General features: G+C 38.3%; 1 long non-coding RNA gene and 1 pseudogene across 3 annotated transcripts; both read right to left on the bottom strand.

The window, feature by feature from the left end:
• Positions 1 to 536: 536 nt before the first annotated feature.
• On the bottom strand, positions 537 to 14,883 carry LOC149179284 (uncharacterized). Of its 3 annotated transcripts, XR_016258255.1 has the most exons (4): positions 14,802 to 14,883; positions 13,986 to 14,679; positions 13,772 to 13,845; positions 539 to 1,119 (listed from the first exon to the last, which is right to left on the bottom strand). It is a non-coding gene; the product is annotated as an uncharacterized LOC149179284 (long non-coding RNA). The 3 variants fall into 3 exon arrangements; XR_016258254.1 differs by lacking the exon at positions 14,802 to 14,883 and having other exon boundaries at positions 537 to 1,119; positions 13,986 to 14,789; XR_016258256.1 differs by lacking the exons at positions 539 to 1,119; positions 14,802 to 14,883 and adding an exon at positions 6,690 to 7,088 and having other exon boundaries at positions 13,986 to 14,789.
• Positions 8,616 to 10,872, bottom strand: LOC149179285 (L-type lectin-domain containing receptor kinase S.4 pseudogene; annotated as a pseudogene).
• Positions 14,884 to 22,505: the final 7,622 nt, after the last annotated feature.

Here is a 22,505-nt window from a genome sequence, read left to right as displayed (position 1 = left end):
TACTCTACAACAAAGTTTCCGTGAGTAGCACAGATGTGAATAAACTTTCCATGAGTAGCACAGTTGTGTATAAATTGAATAACTGGTCAATAAACAATGGAAGAGAATACCAAAGAAGATTGGAGTAGTCTACCTAGGCTGTAGAATGGCCCGTTTTCCGGCACCGGCTGGAAAATCGTCTGGTTCCGACCACCGGAAATCTCTCCGCCCTCCGCCACCATCCTCTAGCTCCGCCACCCTTTTTCTCCGCCACCCTCCCCTGACCTGACAGCCCTGCCATTCCTTGACAAAAAATCCAAATGCAGTTAGAGCGCCTAACATCCCCTGACCGATCAGGGATGCGCTGGAATGGCCAATTCGAAATGGTCACCCGCGCTGCTCACTCACATTTCGACCCGACGCTTCCCGCTCTGCGATTCCTCTTTGCAGCTCGCCACCCAGGTACTCTTCAGCTCGCACCCTGCAGCTCGCCACCAAGGTACTCTTCAGCTCGCACCCTGCTCCTCGTCGACACAAAACACCCAATCTACTGGCATAGAAGACCAATAACAATATCAGAACAGACAATCATAATACAAACAATCCAGAAGCAAACAATACTATTTGAACGTTGGGTGAGTTACAGCTCCCATGAGATACAAACCAGTGAATTTCAGTCATACTCCGCATTTTATAGCTACTCCGCATTGAGAAAAGAAAAACTAGCCAAAGTTAATGCTCTCTATTGACATAAATTACTAATACATCGTTGCTGCTTTCATTATAAATATGAGAAAATATTACAGGGTAGAACACAATTTGTATGCTCTGTAATGTAAGAGCGTATCTTTGCAAATAGAAGAAGTCCAAATACCAATCAGCATTGCATTCAATCGTCAGGAGCCAGCCTTTTTCTGAAAACACAATCAATGTTACCCTTATACTGATCAAGTTTGTTTATTTTCTCTATGACTAGCTTCATTCTCTTCAAAACAGAAGGCATGGCTCCGACATTGGCAGCAATCTTAGACTTCAGAAGTGCTATCTGTGCCGCCGTTTCCTGCTCTTCTTCATCTTCTTCTTCTCCTGCTGCTGCTTTCAACAATGGTGCCACTCCATGTCCCTTTTCTAAAACCTCTTCTGCCATTACACAAATAATAAAGCTTCGTCACTCTTGTAATATAACCAAAGATGGATGGCATAGGTTCAAAGTCTCTCCACCACCCACATAAAAGAAGCCCCATTGATCAATCTGGAAAAACAATTCTAGTGGAGCAAGAGAGGCTAAGGCAGATAATGCCTAGACCCGCTTAACACTTCTCAGAGTATAAGGCAATGCAATACATATAAATAGCATAGTTGCAATGTCAAAACTACAACAAATATTGTTTGCCACCATAATAACCCATGGCAAATTGTTGTGGCAGTGATGTACCTGACAAGATGGCTACATAAACAAAGAAACCCAAATCAATTCTCCTGCAGGCATTTGCCAGTGAGGAAGCTAACTGTTTTATTGTTGTTTGTCTGATTCCATGTGATTCCATGTCTACATGGACCACATATATCGCTGTCAAAACTGGGTATGCAGGAGCAGTTAATGGCAAACTTAATTTTAACAGCGGTTCACGGGGTTTGAGGTTCACAATCTCGTTAAGCTAATGTAAGTTGCAAATGCTTTTGTAATAAGCACACAGGAAGATCGAAAGCATATGCCCTTTCAATAGAGACAGCGACTCTGCGGATGTTAAGACGAAACAATCACATAATGAACTCATAGTAGACCAGAAAGGTACAAGGGACTGGACTCCCCTTGCCTGTGGTGGTTGTTTTTATGATGCCGTCTTAAATGCAAGAAGGTTAATGAATCCCAGTGGCATATTCCTTCATTGAGGATTTCATTCCACATTGATATGGCTACCATTGATGTATAGAGATAATAACAAATAAAAATTTAACTGGAAATGTCATAACTCATGCATCAGTGTTCTTATGAAAGCTATGCATGTCACCATTTCAATTGATGCAACAGTTCAGTCCAAATTGGTCTTACAAAATATTCTCGCTGATGGAAAACAATAGAAAAGGTAAAAGCCAAGAACAAAGATAGATCAAGACAGTGGTATAAACCTGAGTCTGCTCCAAACTTGGTTAAACCTGATCAAACTTGCCAACACTGAGAAAATTTGACCTAGGCTTGGAGACTCTGACCAGGACTCCATGAATTTGATCAAGCTTGACAGAATTACTCAACGAGTTTGACCGCGTTTATCATTTTGATAGATAAGACTAGTATTATTTTGTCTTTTTATAACTGGAGTCATATGTGGTGTTTTCCCTGAAATTTTCTAGAGCCTCTTACTCTTTGCCTTTGTCAAGTCATTCCAAAGTCCAAGTCATGTAACTAAGGCATTGAAAAGCCTTGTGATATTTCAAGACAAGAATGAAAAATGATAATGCTGCTCTTTGTTCAGAGTCGGACAGATTGAGCAATTATAATTATGCTGCTCATCAACAGGGGAAAATTGTAGTGGGACAGAATCTTACACTCCTAATTCTAGAAGAACAAATTGTGGAAAAATGCATGGAAAAACTTTATAAATTAAATCACACAAGGAAGGCAGCATCATGAGACAAAGTAGCAAAGCAAATCCAAGTTCTGAAAACTGCTTATGGCAGTGATGATAAAAGCTAAATACACAACAGAAGAAAACTAAATAAGAAACCCACAAATAAAAAGAATGCCATTGAAATTTGGAATTTTTAGATATTGTGGTCTCTTGCTAGCATTAGGGAAAGAAGTGTGAACCTTATCTATCTTCTTTTCATTACTTGCCAACACTGAGAAAATTTGACCTAGGCTTGGAGACTCTGACCAGGACTCCATGAATTTGATCAAGCTTGACAGAATTACTCAACGAGTTTGACCACGTTTATCATTTTGATAGATAAGACTAGTATTATTTTGTCTTTTTATAACTGGAGTCATATGTGGTGTTTTCCCTGAAATTTTCTAGAGCCTCTTACTCTTTGCCTTTGTCAAGTCATTCCAAAGTCCAAGTCATGTAACTAAGGCATTGAAAAGCCTTGTGATATTTCAAGACAAGAATGAAAAATGATAATGCTGCTCTTTGTTCAGAGTCGGCCAGATTGAGCAATTATAATTATGCTGCTCATCAATAGGGGAAAATTGTAGTGGGACAGAATCTTACACTCCTAATTCTAGAAGAACAAATTGTGGAAAAATGCATGGAAAAACTTTATAAATTAAATCACACAAGGAAGGCAGCATCATGAGACAAAGTAGCAAAGCAAATCCAAGTTCTGAAAACTGCTTATGGCAGTGATGATAAAAGCTAAATACACAGCAGAAGAAAACTAAATAAGAAACCCACAAATAAAAAGAATGCCATTGAAATTTGGAATTTTTAGATATTGTGGTCTCTTGCTAGCATTAGGGAAAGAAGTGTGAACCTTATCTATCTTCTTTTACCTGGTACAAAAATGTGATGTTTTGCAGCTCTTAAGAAATCTGCAATTGTGTTACCCCTCTTTCAATAGCAACCCTTAACAAGAACCATAGACAGTTCATCTCTCCATAGTTAATGGTACCTTCACCCAGTGCAGTCTTCAAATCAATCTATATGGTTTTCCTGAATAAATAGTATGCCTCCTGCTCCCACATACTCCAAGTTTTCCTTGACAGGCCCCACGAAAACCACCCATCTTTGAATTTGTTAATGTTTACTTCTGCCATTATTCTAGGTTGTTTTTTTGGTGTTTGTTTTTCTTTTCTTCTCTGACCAGCTGATCACAACCCTCCATATCAATTTGGTGACAGTTTAGGTTGTGACTTTAAAAATAGATTATTATTATTATGTGTACCTGATTTAGTGGGTTACCTGAAAAGTTAGGACTCCTTTGTTTTGCAATAGCATAGCATTCCTAGCTAGCCATTTGGCCCAAGAGACCACACAAGGTGGTGCCCTAACAGACTTGTCTTCCATCCAATGTTTCAAGCAATCCTCAACATTATTTCCTTGGGCTAATAAAGAAATTGAAGTAAAATTGCTCTAAAGCATAGAACATACCATTGTTGCCTAAAATTAACAATAAAGAACTAAGAGACTAGTTTAAATCTAAGTGTCTAGCTAATAGAAGATATAAAATGAGGTGCAAGTACAACAGTGAGAGGAGTAGTAGTCTTAATTCGCATGCCAATCAAAACGCATAAGAGTGGTGACGTGAAGGGGTTTGATTTGTGTCTTCTTTGCTTCATGTTTGTAGAGTTGTGATGTAAACGTACATTGTAGAAAGCCCTTTCATTCAAGTCTAGTCTTGCTTAGCGAATGGTGACCCTAAAAAAACATGGCCAACATTCATTGGATTGCATGAATTCATGTTCTCAAAGGAATCTTTCCTTTAAGGAATGCCTTGTTGAAAGTGAATGAGGCAAGAAGCAACATCTTAAAGGAAATGCTTGCATCCCAAATTTTTTGCATCCCAAAGTTTTCTGAACTTGTTGCTTTTGAACCAAGTCAACCTGAAACGTGCATTCTTATTTATTCTAATGCTTCAATTATGAACTCTGTTACCAACTGCACAACCAACTTTTCCATGAGTTCTAAAAACATGAAGCAAACAAGACACAAATCAAACCCCTTATTTGGAATTTTGAAGCCTGATTTGGTACTTTTGAAGAAGATTACAAACTTGCCCATGCCCAGGTCTGATACCACTTGAAAGCTTGGTATTGCATATTCAAGTGTCAATGTTTGATAATTGGGTGCTTGTGTGAATTTATTATCTTAACATCATGGATCTGCATATCATATCTTTGTTTAGATGGACATAATGAATCACTTCTAGAGGCTACAGTTTCTTTTTTCTCCTTGTAAACAAATAAACCCTTACATCCATAGCAACCAATACATTATGCATCCTGTCCTTACTCTATAACCTTCAATGCTTACATAAATACAAGTTTGTAGTTTTATAAAGTACACAAATAAAAAATATGTCCATACCAACCAACACATTTGTCTCCTTTACATAAGAAATCATGGTGCTGTCCATGCTTTTGATGCATTCCTCCTGTCATTTGTGCTGTAGATGATCCATCCTCTTGTCAATTAATGACTTGAACCACTAACTTGACACTGCTTCATTGTGCACTATGACATTTTTATCTAACTTCTTCGGAAAATGAGGAACTGATGTATACAAGCACTATATATGCAAGCACTGTATATGCAGAGTATACTCTGCACTGTATATGCAGAGTATACAAGCACTGTATATGTCTCAGATTTTATGGAGAAGAATCAGCAACTGTGGAGTATATATCAGATTTCAAGGCATTGGGTCAGCAATCAACTGTGGATCTAATTCAGATTTGAAGCATTCCATTTCATCATTTCCAGATTTCCTGTAACATGCCAGAGATTGTTTTATTTTTAGTTTATTGTTAGGATTTCATTCCTTAAAGCTAGTAGCTTTATTTCTCTGTAAAGTTGATCATTTTCAATGTAATAGGGGTTGGCTTTCGGGCCAAAGGGAGTAGTCTACCAAAAATCAAAGAAAAGGGTGTTGATTGCTTTGCTAAACAAAATCTAACCCATGTAGCATGCTTACAATAAATCCTCACTTAATTATATTATATGACTTGTCAAGATCAAATTCAAGGAAGTGAGCCTTCTTACTCATCTCCCTGGCCAATTTGATGCTCTGCAAGGTGATAATATTCTTTCTTATGATTTTGGAAGCTTGCGACTTGAATCATTTTCTTAAAATGTTTGTAATAACCTTGTGGGAGACATTGAGGAGGGTTATAGGCCTCCAGCCTCAAATTTCTTGGCATAGTAACATACTACAATGTTGACATCATCATAGTTTTATATCATCTCATGACACAAATGATTGGGAAATATAGAAAATATATTTTGTTAAATATTGATTGAATCTCATATCAAGGTTATAGTGTCTAAGTCACCTTTATGAAATTGCTGAAGTGATTTGCCTCTCCATCAACAAACTCTGGTTGATCCAAGACATGTTCACATATTTTAGAAACCTAAATGTGAGAACTAGATTGAGATTAAATGAAGATGTTCAATTCTGTGTACAGTTTCACCCATTGCTTATATACTTGTTTTAGTCCCTTTTAGCATTCAGTGAGTGAATTAGTGATCTAAGGTACCTTTTCTTTTCTTTTCTACTTTGCCTTATGGACCAGCATTGATCTCTTTTATATTTGCCTATGAATGGCTTGACATTGGTAATTGAACTATATGAATGAGTTATAGCTCATATTTAGCATGGCTCTTATTGATTTTGTCTGTATATCATTTAGTTGTGGCACGGTAATAGAATACAGTTATTTGCTTTTCTAAACCATTAAACAAAGAGAGTGATTTGGTCACAAAATGAGAAATTTTGAATAATAATTCTAACGGTGCATCCATTTTCTATGGCTTCATTTCAAGCTTAAAAAGTGTATGTTGTAAATTTGTAACTTCCTTTTGTATCTATACACTACATCTCTGGAAGGGCAGGAATGGAAGTGAACAGATTCTTGAAATCTGCAAATGAATCTTCAGAGGAACAAACAGTGTTGTAGTGGGTAATAGACTGTCAAAGGATTTGATAAAGTCTGCGGATGAACCAACGGTGTTTTGGAATGTATTAAGTGAAAAGCAAAGCTATGTGAGCCAGAGGGGAGCCGTTGAAAGCTAGACACACAAACCAGTGGCACCTCTATGTATTTTGAATCTGCTCCTTTGGGCACTCATTTTGTAGTTCATGTTTCAAAACCACCTGATGCTTTAAACAAGCAAAATGCTCGAGATTTAATTTGAGTTACTCTTCCTCAAGGGAGAATACTCCTCCTGGTAAAAGAAAAAGGTGTTGTGTGACAACAGATAGGTGGCAAAATTTGCGTTGTTTAAAGGATATCTGACAGATTTTCAGGGAACAGCTTCATGTCTCAGATTTTATGGAGAAGAATCAGCAACTGTGGAGTATATATCAGATTTCAAGGCATTGGGTCAGCAATCAACTGTGGATCTAATTCAGATTTGAAGCATTCCATTTCATCATTTCCAGATTTCCTGTAACATGCCAGAGATTGTTTTATTTTAGTTTATTGTTAGGATTTCATTCCTTAAAGCTAGTAGCTTTATTTCTCTGTAAAGTTGATCATTTTCAATGTAATAGGGGTTGGCTTTCGGGCCAAAGGGAGTAGTCTACCAAAAATCAAAGAAAAGGGTGTTGATTGCTTTGCTAAACAAAATCTAACCCATGTAGCATGCTTACAATAAATCCTCACTTAATTATAGTACACATTTTCAGGTTAAGTTTGTGTTATGTACTATCGATAATTGTCATATTTGTGCCTCTGGAAACATACTATTTGTGCCTCTGGAAACATATTAATCTCGTTAACTGAGTTTCTTTGAATAAACAACTGTTAGTTTATTTTATCAGTTTACATGGAATGTTAAATTAAACAAAGCCATAGTAGCTTTAAACAGGTGCATTTTTCATTATTCATATACATTCTTGGAAAACACCACTTTGAAATGAATCTTTGTTTGTGTTAGATATGGATAATGACCTAGATGAAGCAATTCCCTTAATGACCTAGATGAAGCATATCTATGCCCTCTTAATTCTGACGTCATGGAATCTAGCTATATCTGAGCTCAGATAAATTTATTAGTCGTACAAGAAGACTTCATTAATAAATCTAGGGACTTCAAGTTCTGATGTGTAGTGATTTCACATCTGCTTAATAGGGAACTATTTCAACAGCTCTTTGAAGTTTACAGAGATTTGGTGTCTTTATCAATCAATAATACTTGATAGCCCAATTGGGTTTGATACATGTATGCTTTATGATTATTATTGCCAGGTCTGAAGGCTTAAGTTATGAAATCATTCATTTTAACTGTCATCCGAGTTGGAATCTAAACATGAGTGGAGAGGTTCACTGCCCTACTCAGATTTTGTGGCAATTCCTGTTACTTTATGCTCATCCTTCAATAGTACCTATTCTGCAGATGAGCTACTTTCACACATATATTATAGCTGTTATCAATCAAATTGTGCACCCTGTTTAAGTTAGCTTCTCCTAAAACATCCATTAACATAGAATTTGATATATCAAGACCAATCAAGGCCATGACCTTATCATTCATCTTGCCCCAGTCCTACTTCACGATGTCAGACTTTGTGTCCTTCATACTGATTTCTACTCTCTTTCAATAAGAAAATATTCCATCTTCAACCTCCATAAATGGAAGTTGTGGCCATAGAATTTATCGATCTCTAAATGTCTAGATGTCATTTCTCCTACCACATATATCTTATTAGCCTCTCACTGAAGCTAGCTACCTCAAAATAATCACTCCTACAACAACACAACATTGTCCAACTTGAGCTTCTTTACCTAGAAAATGAGATTTCTCTAGCTTTCTGATCAAGACCTCAAAACAAGGCCTCAAGAACACAAGATTCTGCAAACCAAGCTTCTTCAACTTGGCAACAAAGATGTCCCCCTTTGAAACCAACAACCACTTGATACTAAATTGTTTTACCTGGAGAGCAACCTATAGCAATTAGAGAAGAATCTACAGCAGAAAAATTGTGAAGATAAATAGGAAATTCAAAATATTTAAAACTATAACAAAGAAGTACATAAAGCAACAAGGATTGTTTTTTTAATATAGAGGGAACAGATGATTGTTCACCTTTTTTTCTATAAGGAATGTACAAACATTGAAACAATGTCACCCCTAAAATCAGAAATACAATTGGGAAACAACTTTGTTTCTGAAGCACAAGAATGCAAGCCAGAGATTTCTTTATGCATTTCATATACAATGGAAACTGCTAGTTACACAGATAATGTAACTCGGCATATCTTCACACTTGAAAGAAACTCAACACACACTGTTATTTTTTTGTGACTTGTAAATATAATTTAAACATCAGAGAAGAAATTCTCCTCTAAATTTACACTCTGTTGTATCAGATAATCAAGCCATTTGCTGAGATGAAAAACTGGGTCAACTGAAGAAAAATCACTACATTTTGTTACATCAAATACTCTTTGAAGATTAGTAAAACTGCACACAGTTTGTCTACACTCAGCAATCATAGACTTCAGATCTGTTAGCCTTTTTTTCTGATATATCAAAAGGAAAACTCCAAGCTCTGTATCTCTGGAACTCCAGCTCTTAGTCTGTTTGAAGAGGAAGTAACTCATCATTGGCCAGTCCAATAAACAAGAAGACATGGATCATGCACCAACGGACCAAAATAAATATGTTTTTTCAACAACAGTTACTCCATGACTTGTTTTAATTACACACACCTTTCAAGCTGTTGCTGCTAACAGTGAAAGTGGTGATGTTCTATCCGGTGTGAAAACTAGCCTACCATCTGAGCTTCTGTTAGGATGTGAGATAGCAATAGATGAACCATGCTTGTATGAAGAAAATGAAACAATGAATTCATCAAGATTTTCAGTTCTTGTAGGTGTGTCTGCCGAAGGAGGTTCAGAAGGTGGCACAGGATGTGCTTTATCGCCTGCAAGCATTTGCACTACTTCTCTCATACTAGGTCGAGCTTCGGGATGAGGATGGGAACAGAGCAAACCCAGTTCAAGAACGAGCCCAACTTCTTCAACAGGGTACTCATTAAGAAGTCTAGGATCAACTGCTTCCAAAAGCTTTCCCTTGGAATGCAACTCTCGAACCCAGTCAACCAAAATTAATTCTTCGGGAGACATCTTCGGCTCAATGGGTCTTCTTCCACAAGCCACTTCAAGCAATAAAGCCCCAAATCCGAACACATCAGTGCTTGTTGTGGCCTTACCAGTACGAGGAAGCTCTGGAGCAAGGTATCCAATAGTTCCAACTACATGGGTGGTGTGAAGATTTGAACCATGTTCATATAAACGAGCAAGCCCAAAGTCCCCTAACCTGCCATTCAAATATGCATCTAATAATACATTGCTTGCTTTGACATCTCTATGGACTACTGTCTGCTCCCATTCTTCATGAAGATAAAGCAAAGCCGAAGCAACCCCTTTCAAAATTGTATACCTCTGCGACCAAGTCAACATATTCTGTGTGCTCTCAAACAAGAGCTTGTCAAGGCTACCATTTGGCATGTAATCATAGATAAGCAGAAGCTCTTCCTTATACCGACACCAACCTTGAAGCTGAACTAAGTTCCTGTGCCTCAGCCGGCCAATGCTTGCAATATCTGCAATAAATTCCCTCACCCCTTGCTTGGATTCATGCGAAACCTGCTTCACTGCAACTTCCCGCCGAGTGCTGGGAATAACGCCCTTATAAACCCTGCCAAAACCTCCAAACCCCAGCAGCTGTTTGTCCCTAAATCCCTTTGTGGCCACTTTAAGTTCACTGTAGGGGAATCTATGAGGACCATATTCAAGCTCCCATTCTTCAATCACCTCACTCTGTCGAATCCCCCTAATAAGGTAAACTGCTGCCAGACTTGCAAGAATTGTGATAGTTACGGCAGCTATGGATACCTCAACTATGAACCTTCTAGTCTTCACCATAGAATTTGCAGATGTAATCTGAGGAAGCTTTGAGAGTTCAAGGTCCTGTGCAAGCCCATTCATCCTGAAACTCCATCCGAGGAGCACTAGAAAGCAGCCCTGTGGATGCTGAAAACCCAACATACATATAATCAAGAAGGACATCTGAGAGGTTAACATGAATAGATATCAGGAGTAGTCTACCTCTCCGATTCAGCAATTATGCATTGCAATCTTGGCGATTATGCAACAGGGTTATGATTATGAATACCAGCACGCGGGTGACAGTTCGTAGTCTGTCAGGGGATGTCATGCCCCATTCCCTACGATCCGAATCCGATTTTTTGTCAGGCCGTGGCAGGAATGTCAGGATTGCCAGGGGAGGGTGGCGGAGAAGCGGAGGAGGAGGGTGGCGGAGGGCGGAGACATTCCCGGTGGCCGGAGCCGGACGATTTTCCGGCCGGTGCCGGAAAACAGGCCATTCTACCGCCTAGGTAGACTACTCCAAGAAGATTAAAAAGGTAGCAAGCTAAGTGGGCTTGATTGTGGGGAAAAACTCCACAATTAAGCGCGCTTGAGCCAGAGGAGTTCTGGGATGGGTGACCTCCTGGGAAGTCCTGGTTACCGGGTGCAAGCCCCTGAAGTGATGATTGATGCTATGTGATTCGTTCTCCACATTTCACTAGTTTCAATCCCACTTCTTCACCCCTGTGAGCATCACCCGATGCAATGAGTGCTAAGTGAACTATTCAAAAATCATGAGAAATTAGTCACTTTACGACTACCTCTCATGGAAATGGTCATACTTTGAATGACTTACTTAACGCAGTTGAATCCCAAAAATGATATCTAATATAATGCACTGCGAAAATCCCCCATACTTAAATTCAAAAAGAGTCAAGGGATCTCTACCTGAATGGTTCATGAGGCACAATACTTGCTAAGGTTTTGCAAATGGGGTAGCAAGCTAAGTGGGCTTGATTGTGGGGAAAAACTCCACAGTTAAGCGCGCTTGAGCCAGAGGAGTTCTGGGATGGGTGACCTCCTGGGAAGTCCTGGTTACCGGGTGCAAGCCCCGGAAGTGATGATTGATGCTATGTGATTCGTTCTCCACATTTCACTAGTTTCAATCCCACTTCTTCACCCCTGTGAGCATCACCCGATGCAATGAGTGCTAAGTGAACTATTCAAAAATCATGAGAAATTAGTCACTTTACGACTACCTCTCATGGAAATGGTCATACTTTGAATGACTTACTTAACGCAGTTGAATCCCAAAAATGATATCTAATATAATGCACTGCGAAAATCCCCCATACTTAAATTCAAAAAGAGTCAAGGGATCTCTACCTGAATGGTTCATGAGGCACAATACTTGCTAAGGTTTTGCAAATGGGGTAGCAAGCTAAGTGGGCTTGATTGTGGGGAAAAACTCCACAGTTAAGCGCGCTTGAGCCAGAGGAGTTCTGGGATGGGTGACCTCCTGGGAAGTCCTGGTTACCGGGTGCAAGCCCCGGAAGTGATGATTGATGCTATGTGATTCGTTCTCCACATTTCACTAGTTTCAATCCCACTTCTTCACCCCTGTGAGCATCACCCGATGCAATGAGTGCTAAGTGAACTATTCAAAAATCATGAGAAATTAGTCACTTTACGACTACCTCTCATGGAAATGGTCATACTTTGAATGACTTACTTAACGCAGTTGAATCCCAAAAATGATATCTAATATAATGCACTGCGAAAATCCCCCATACTTAAATTCAAAAAGAGTCAAGGGATCTCTACCTGAATGGTTCATGAGGCACAATACTTGCTAAGGTTTTGCAAATGGGGTAGCAAGCTAAGTGGGCTTGATTGTGGGGAAAAACTCCACAGTTAAGCGCGCTTGAGCCAGAGGAGTTCTGGGATGGGTGACCTCCTGGGAAGTCCTAGTTACCGGGTGCAAGCCCCGGAAGTGATGATTGATGCTATGTGATTCGTTCTCCACATTTCACTAGTTTCAATCCCACTTCTTCACCCCTGTGAGCATCACCCGATGCAATGAGTGCTAAGTGAACTATTCAAAAATCATGAGAAATTAGTCACTTTACGACTACCTCTCATGGAAATGGTCATACTTTGAATGACTTACTTAACGCAGTTGAATCCCAAAAATGATATCTAATATAATGCACTGCGAAAATCCCCCATACTTAAATTAAAAAGTGTTTGAAGCTAATCAAATTTAGTAAAAATTATATCAATGGAAGTAGAAGACCAAAGCCGGGAAAGGTGCTTGAAATTACTCAAATTTATTATAATTATATTAGAAAATATTTAGTAAAATTTCAATTTTATGGTTGTGATGCCGAACACATCTTGTTCTTCCTTTTATCCAAATTCAATTCCTGTAAAGGAAAATATTGACATAGTGTAATAATGTTAAAAGGATTGCAAGTTAGTGATGTATACTAATGTTATAGTAGTAATGATTAATGATTGGTTGAACCTACAAAGAAACACGGCATAAATCTAACAAAATACAAAAATTGAAGGTAACATATTTGAGGCCTGCACACTAATTTCTCTCCCAAATAACATCTCAAAAAGCACTGTGTTTAATGAGTATTTTGAATAAACTTGGAATAATTTACTTTCATTTTCATTGGGCATCTTTATCTTAATTTATATTTTGGATTTTTTTTTTAACTATATGCCCATTGAATATCCAGAAATCTGCGATCAGCATAAACTCTTTCCTTCTCAGAGGAATCAAACCAAACTGAAAAGAATTGAAAATAAGAATGGAAAAATAGATAGATTAACTTGACCAACATACCAAAACAGACTAAAAACAACCCCACTGCTTGAGGCTACTAATCTCACAATATTCTTAAAAGATGGCCAAATCTTAAAAGATAACCAAAAAAAGCACTGCTTGAGGCTACTAATCTCACAATATTGAATATTCTTAAAAAGATAACCAAAAAAAGAAGGCTTCCGATCAACTGAAAAGAATTGAAAATAAGAATGGAAAAATAGATAGATTAACTTGACCAACATACAAAAACAGACTAAAAACAACCCCACTGCTTGAGGCTACTAATCTCACAATATTCTTAAAAGATGGCCAAATCTTAAAAGATAACCAAAAAAAGCACTGCTTGAGGCTACTAATCTCACAATATTCTTAAAAAGATAACCAAAAAAAAGAAGGCTTCCGATCATTTCACTTACTGCTGCTGGGTTGCAATGTCAATCTGAACCCGAGGAACAGGAGCAGCAGACTCCGCAAAATGACATTTGAATCCCTGGAATAGAATCAACCCATTTTTTTACTACAAACATTTGTATTGCAGATCATAACAAACTGGATTAAAAGCTTACCCTGAGAACTTATGTGCCAAGTAGAGGAATGACAAATCAGGACAAACAGGATTAGAAAGCTTACCCTGAGAACTTGTGTGCCAAGTGGAGGAATGACTTGCAAAGTTGTAGTTACCTTTCGCGGATATCCCGCAGTACCCCTATGAAAGGGTAGCTTGCTTGGGTTTCACTTGCCTATTCCTCAGATCGACCTTGTTTCCGCAGAGAACAGAACCCAAACAAGCAAACGGCCACAAAATCAACAAAAGCCGGCAAATCCACAAACAAAATCTGGAGGCAATGGCATGAGTGGGTAGAAATAACAGGGATGTGCAGTGAGGAATAAAGGCATGGGAGGGGTCGGTAAGACTGAGTAGAGCAAATCGACCAAGTCTTCCTGATCGTCCCATGCCTAATGTTCCCACACTGCAGAGCATCCCTGTAACAACCCACAACGTTCTGTTCTTTGCTGCTTCAATGTAAATGGTCAGTGGGGTAACATTCATATAAATAGCAGATGGCATACAAAGTCCTCATTCCTTCGTCGGATAAATAGGGGAATTGCCAGATATAATGTTCCGCGTGTTTCAGCGGTAAATCATGCTTCCAGTGCTATTGGTCAAATTGCTTTCTGCGGAAAGAAGTTCCGATGCTGTTACACTCATTTGGTGATAGCAAGAAGACAGCTGTAACCAGAATGCGTGGGCAGTATATGCCACTGGTTAGATTTTGTACTTGGTTGCATATACCGCTCTGCGCATTAATGATTCACAGGACGACTGCACTCATAAATCATACAACCAAATATCAGACAGATAATAGATCATACAACCAAATATTCCAACTATGGATCAAACATGGGGTTTGCTTAAAGTTAGACCATATACACAACATTTCTTACCAAATTCAAATTTCCACAACATTGACTTTATAACGAAAATCCAATTCTGAAGGTAGGTAGGTTTTGATGATATGACCAAGGCGTTTGTGTTTTTAAAAGCAAAAATGAACCTCGGATATATATAAATTGAAAATCCATTCCAATTTTTAGAGAACAATACAATTAAGATTACAAAAATGAACACCTTGTATATAATCAAGATTACAACTAAGAACAGAATCAGATCTCTTAATTCGTTAGAGCATATAAGCATAAGAATGTCAAGGAATCATTGATGGTATGGAAAGACATAGGAAAACTGGTTTTAATCATGTTTTGAATTTCATGCTTACAGTCATGAAATAATCGAAATCACAATGACTTTTGAGGATACAAAGATTTTTCAAAACTTTGGCAGTTTAAAAGAATAAAATGACGTTCAGCATTATCAATCTAATCAACTATATAAAAATCAATAAGAGTAATATATTTACATGGAGCCCATTTCATTTCAAGAAAATGGAAGGGGATTTGTTTTGAGGCCAACACATCTTTAATCAAGCTTGGTTTGAAACAATAAAATGATGTTCAGCATTATCAATCCAATCAACTATATAAAAATCAATAAGAGTAATCTATATGGAGCCCATGGAAGGGGATTTGTTTTGAGGCCAACACATCCTTAATCAAGCTCGGTGCCTCCTTCTAGGTCTCAATCTGGAATGAGTGTCACATTTTTCACACCAAAATCTTACCACCTAATTTAATCTAGAGGAATATCAAGCACAATGTCCATGAATAAATCCTCATTCATCCATGTCAGCGTAGGTCTGGCCAAATTATTGCCAATGAAAAGGCCATACTTCAATGTTGGCTTATAATTCCTACCTCTTTATCCCCCTCTGTGAAACTCTCGCTGCCCTCTCCATTTTCTTTGGAGCATTGGTCTCCTCCTCCCCATGGATTTTGGCTCATAATACCTACCTCTTTATCCCCCTTTGTGAAACTCTCGCTGCCCTGTCCATTTTCTTGGGAGCATTGGTCTCCTCCTTCCCATGGATTTCTCAAGTTTAATTTCGGTGGCACCTCTAATAAAGGCAATCCAAGTTTGTCTAGCTTCAGTGGAGTAATAGGAATAGCCAAGGATTACTCATTCACACTTTCGTCGATGCTGTGGGCTATAATAGTAATATTAGTAATATTGTGATTGAGCTTTTTGCTTAAGAATATGGTCTACAATTGACCATTAAAAAACAAATTTCCAAACTAGTGGTAACGGGATAGTTGGAATCTAGAAAGCGTCCTGGCATGGATAGTAGATCTTCTCCCAAAAATTATGTTATCATCACCTCTCATGTTTGACAAAAAGAAAATAAAGAAAATAAGATTGTAGCTAGCTAATGAATGTTGCACCTCTTAGCTGCACTTGTCAAACTCTCATGGGATAAACTTAGTCCATCAATACTGAAACAACACTATGCTAAGCTAATACATGGGACTGGTCAAGTGGGAGGGAGCCTAGGAAGTCGTCCCAACAAGAAATGAACGAGGAGGATGTGACATGCCATCCCCCACTTCATTATTCTGGCTCATTTCAAAGCAACTTTGGAAGTGATGGTTATTTACTACAAGAAAGGTTTCCTCGCCCAAGAAGGATGAGGTATTAATGTTATAGGTTGTGTAATGATGTTTTCTCGGCTAAGAAGGATGAGGTATCAATGTTATAGTTTGTGTAATGATGTTAGTGTGTTTCCTCCCTATCGTCACCTCAATGATGAGATCCTCTCCTCACTCATCACCCTTGAATTGAGAGGTTTTTCCACATTCAAAGCATCCCCTCCTTGGCTCCTTCACTGGGCAGACCTACTATTTTCCTTCCCACACTTTGTTGTGGAAATTCCTCTATTCTAGCTTTTAGCATTAGTGCTTTTTCTCCTTGAAAGGTTTTCCTGGCACTATGATAGTTAATTGGGTGGGTTCATTGTTTGCGTTTCTCTTATTAGTCTTGTACTTGTCTATGGTCGAATTCTAGTCCTCCCTTCTTATATGCATCTTATTCTATTTCTTTGCCTCTTTTTCCTCCTTTAATTATGACCAGGAAACATGGTTGAAGAAAAAGAGGAGCAAGCGTTTAAAGATCTAGAGAAAGTTCATGTGCTCGATTTCAAGATGAGTCCTCAGCTGAGAAATATCAAGCCCAAATTCCTTTGGATATTCAATAGGAGTTGCATGAGGTCAAGAGAGAGAATACTAAAGAGAGAGATTCTCTCTCTGATTCAAAAAGAATCTCAAAGGTGAATACATGGGTATTGGATGCAAGGCTCACTAGAGGAAGACGAGATCAATATCTACACACCATAGACCTATATTGGCAACTGAAGATGCTCCTGAGAAAGGTGCTCCTAGACTGCAATGATGCCAAGGATGAAAAATTGCTCATGTGTGATGAGATGCAGGCTTGCAGCTCCAGATTAAAGACATGGACATGCAACTGGCTGGCATTGAAGGACATCTAGGCCCAAACAAGACTAATAAGCACCCTAAAGACCCCATTGTGGTGGATCCATCTGTTTCTTCATACAATGCATGATAGCTATTTGGTTTCATAGTTTTATAGTTACTCTACTGATTGTCAACCTAGGCATTCTCATTTACTAGTCAAATTTAGTTCTAAATAGCATAACTCTGTCTATTTTTTGAAACTTTTTTTTAACAAAAAAAAAAAAAAAACCTTTGCATTGCCACTCCTAGTAGCAGAGCAGAGGCATGCAATAACTCTCTATATAATTTCATAGAAAATTAATAAAACTTCTAGTTACCAAAAAAAGATTATTATTATAATTTTTTGAATATTTATTTATGATAATACACATCATGGCAATCATTCATACTTTCTCATAGCATTCAAAATCAATAATCATATATTATAATTATAGAAACCAAAAACCTAATTATCTATATTTTAGACATTAAAATAAAAAATTAATAATCAAAATTAATACTCATCTAAACATAATCATAAAAACCCAATCAACCCAATCAACCATGCTTTGAAAGATATCCCAATTGTAGAGAGTGTAGCAGTTTCGTTTCTTAGTCCCCGAAATAATGGGCAATAAATAATCAATAAACAAGTTTTAAACTCGTCTGTATTCATCCTTACACCTAGGGCAAAAAGGGCAGTCATCATGAACATATGAACAACCATCTTACATAACTTACAACCAACATTATGAAACATCCAACATTAACGCCTCGCTGAAATTCCAACCACAAATCAATCGATTGGAGCCCTCGTAACTTAGGAAGATCACTTACAGAGGGATAGCAACTCGTAACTCAGATTCTCCATTTTCTCCCCTCCTAGATCATGCTTGGAGCATCAAGAATTTAAGCATGGAATCATCCACAATTCAAGTGTTCATTACTAAGTACTCTACAACAAAGTTTCCGTGAGTAGCACAGATGAGAATAAACTTTCGATGAGTAGCACAGTTGTGCATAAATTGAATATTGAATAACTGTTTCCGTGAGTAGCACAGATGTGCATAAACTTTCCATGAGTAGCACAGTTGTGCATACATTGAATATTGAATAACTGGTCAACTGACTTATCCTTTTGTGACAAGCAATTGGTCAATAAACAATGGAAGAGAATACAAAAGAAGATTAGGAAGGTGTAGGTAATCTAATTTAGTAAAAATTATATCAATGGGAGTAAAAACCAAAGCTGGGAAGGGAACTTGAAATTACTTAAATTTATATTTTAGCAAAATTTCAATTTTATGGTCGGTGGTTCCTAACACACCTGGTTCTTCCTTTTATCCAAATTCAAGGAAATGTTGATATATTGTAATAATGTCAAAGGATTGCAAGTTATTGATATATATTACATGCAAACTGTTAAAATATATTTTTAATATTATAGTAGTAGTGATTCATGATTGGTTGAACCTACAAAGAAACACTGCATAAATCTATAAAATACAAAAATTGAAGGTAAAATATTCCAGGCATGCACACTAATTTCTCTCCCAAATAACATCTCAAAAAGCACTGTGTTTAGTGAATACTTTGAATATACTTGGATTACTTTGCTTTCACTTTCATTGGGTATCTTTATTTTGACAGTAGTTTTTGGATTTTTTTTTAACTATATGCAGATTGAATATCCAGAAATCTACAATCAACATAAACCCAGATTATTGCATTACCTAAACTTCTTCCTCTTTCCTTCTAAACTTCTTCCCCTTTCCTTCTGAGCGAAATCAAACCAAACTGAAAAAAACTTGAAAATAAAAATGGAAAAACAGATGGATTAACTTGGCCAACATACAAAAACAGACTAAAAACAACCCCATTGCTTGACGCTACTAATCTCACAATATTCTTAAAAGATAACCAAATTTTGAAAGATAACCCAAAAAAAACACTGCTTGAGGCTACTAATCTCACAAATTTCTTCAAAGATAACCAAAAAAACGGCTTCCGATCATTCCACTTACTGCTGCTGGGTTGCAAGGTCAATCTGAACCCGAGGAGGAACAGAAGCAGCCCACTCCACAAAATGACACTTGAATCCCTGGAATGACAAGTCATGACAAACTGGATTAGAAAGCTTACCCTGAGAACTTGTGTGCCAAATAGAGGAATGACTTGCAAAGTTGTAGTTACCTTTTGCAGATATCACACAGTACCCTTTAATAGGGTAGCTTGCTTGGGTTTCACTTGCCTATTCCTCAGATCAACCTTGTTTCCGTAGAGAACAGAACCCAAACAAGCAAACGGCCAGAAAAACAACAAAAGTCGGCAAATCCACAAACAAAATATGGAGGCAATGGCATGAGTGGGTAGAAATAACAGGGACGTGCAGTGAGGAATAAAGGCATGGGAGGGGTTGGGAAGACTGAGTAGAGAAAATCGACCAAGTCTTCCCAATCGTCCCACGCCTAATGTTCCCACACTGCAGAGCATCCCTGTAACAACCCACAACGTTCTGTTATTTGCTGCTTCAATGTAAATGGTCAGCGGGTTAACGTTCATATAAATAGCAGATCGCACACAAAGTCCTCATTCCCTCCTCAGATAAATAGGGGAATGGCCAAATATAGGGTTCCGCGTATTTCAGCGGTAAATCATGCTTCCAGTACTTTTGGTCAAATTGCTTTTAGCAGAAAGAAATTCAGATGCTGTTACAATCATTTGGTGCTAGCAAGAAGACAGTTGTAATATCCAATAAAACCGCAGATATTCTACCATAAATAGAGCAAATTCAGCCTAGTCATTCCTTGATTGCAGGTGAGAAAACAAGAGAAGATGGCTCGCTCGTGCGTGAAACAGAGCCAAAAGATCGGAATCTGCAATCCAGATAAGGGCGAAATCTTGATGCCATCGAGGTAAGGATAACTCAAGTTGGGTACAACTCAACATTATGGTTCAAAGTTGAGTAGGGGAGGGACGCCATTCCCTGTGCGCCCTCCCCTCCACCTTGCCTACAAGCACGTGAACACCACATGACCTTGTACGACACGTGTCCAACGTGGACTGTCACGTGTTGTGCAGCGTGTTAGGCCATAAAACATCATTTGCCGACCTTCAGCCCGGTCGTTTCCGCCTATTTGCCGCGATGTGTGGTTTGCCTCTTGTTTTTCTGTTCGGGTCTGGTGTTTGGGCGAAGCCCTCCGCCGACGATGGCGCGGGACGCCTCCATTACCTGCGCGCTTCGTCCGCCATGGTTGAGCTGATGTCCGCCATTGTTTGCTTGCACGCATCCATGGTTGGAGCAAGGTTTCTGTTGTTCTTGTGGTTTTCCGCCTGCAATTGTTGTTCAGTCTGGACCGCCAGTGGTTTAGGGTTTCCTTGGTGGTTGTTTAATTCGCGCTATTTGTTGTTTGGGGAGGAGCCAGTACCAATTTCAGCCAGTTCGAGGTCGAAGGTTGCATTTACAGGTAATTGCAGGTTTTTGTGGTTTTTGTTTGGTTTTTTTGGTTTTTTTTCTCCATTTGCTAATTTCCCACTTGTTGCAGGTGTGGCGAGCTCTGGAGAAGGTCTGGCGAAGGTGTGGCGAGCTCTGGACTTGGACATGGCTTCTATCCGGTAGGATTTTAATCCTACCAGCCATTTCTGATGTGTTTTTCAACACCTCACCTTGTTTATTGGAATTTTTGTTAAATTGGCAAACAGGTTTTGGGTTTTGTAGGTTAGGGGTTTTGTTTTGAGGGTTTAGGGTTTTGCAGGTTAGGGTTTTAGGGTTTTGTTTGCAGGGTTAAAGTGCACTGGTTTCTTAACCATTTCCTTACTGTTCTTTTTGGGTTGAACATTGTTAGATAAGGGCAATTGGCTGCCTTCTTAAAAGTTCTTATTTGTTGCGTAGACAATATTCTTGTCTGGATGGCATAGCAATGCTGCAGATTCATATAGCAATGAGATGCTTTAAATGTGTGTCTTGGGTTTTGTGCAACAATCCTTGCATAGAGATGGCACATTACTAATCTGCAGTGTAAGGGAGGTGCAATTATGTAGGAGTGTAGAGGGTGCATACTTGTGTTAACATGCATATGCTAATCTTAGTATCTTTCGTGTGTTTCCACCTTCAGTTAATTCCATTCTGCAGGTTGTTCAGATTTAGCAATTCCGGTTTGTCTTTTGTTACTGTTCAGTTTGGCTTTAAGTTTAGTTCAGTTTTGAGGGTGCATGCATGGTCCGTTTTTCAAATAGCGTACATCCTTAGGTTGTCTAAGGTGTTTTTATGGGAGTTGTTTATTTCTGGATGAGAGCTTAGTTCTATAGGAGGCACCAGCAGATTTGCCTGATGTGTAGTTATCCATGGAGCTAGGGTGTACTAGGTGTTCTGAGTAGGGTTAGGGTTTGACACAGTGAAACCAAGTTCTTATTGCACGTGTTTAGAGACATTATTTTACCTTATTCTGTTATTTGAGAAAGGATATGTAGGGTGCGCCACTATGTTGGTTAGTGAGTTTTGGTTTTGAGCTATTGTTGTGTATTAACTTCTTTCTGTATTCAATAGAAGATGGATGTGTTTGAGAGTTAAGATATTTTACAAAAGTATGTGCTTGTAGGTAAGCTTACTTAGATCTAGGTTATTCTTTCAAAGTTGAAAAATTGCTTACAGTGGCTTGCTTTCTATCATCCTTGTTGACTGCAATGAATAATTAGATCTGAAGCATATTGCTACTGTGACTTAATAAATACCATAAGACAATAATAATAAGCCTAAGACCATTGCACATTGACCATAAGAGGCTAATAAAGTCATACGTTTTTTTGTTGGTGACTTTCCAAGTGTTTTTCTAAGGTTTGGTATATGTTTTCTGATATCTGAAATATGCTTTTCGAGATCTGGTGTACTTGTTTCAGTAAGAAGAAATCAATTTGCTAAGGTTTAATATCCATAAGAAATCACTTATCAGTCTTGGGAGCATCATTTTGAAGCTAATGGTGAAGTATTAAGTGATTTATTTTGTGAAATATTTTTCATCTTTGCAGTGGAAAAAGAAGCCCCAAGACATAATATGAATTGACATAACAATTTCAAAAGGGGAATAAGTATCTAAGTTATCATTGTAGCATCTTTTGTGCACTGATATCATCTCTCTTAAATATTTCAGAGGTTGGTGTATTTTTTGAGCCATTGGTTTCAGGTCTAACTATTATGTTTGCATCCATTGGGTGGCAGACTTCATTGGTTTCTCTTTTTGTCTTTCT

This window comes from Pinus tabuliformis, chromosome 4_1 (genome assembly GCF_031772625.1).
Source record: "Pinus tabuliformis cultivar Carrire ecotype Pingquan chromosome 4_1, CPIR1, whole genome shotgun sequence".
NCBI lineage: Eukaryota > Viridiplantae > Streptophyta > Pinopsida > Pinales > Pinaceae > Pinus > Pinus tabuliformis.
The sequence above is the reverse complement of the archived record's forward strand: the minus strand, read 5'-3'. Positions and strand labels throughout refer to the sequence as shown.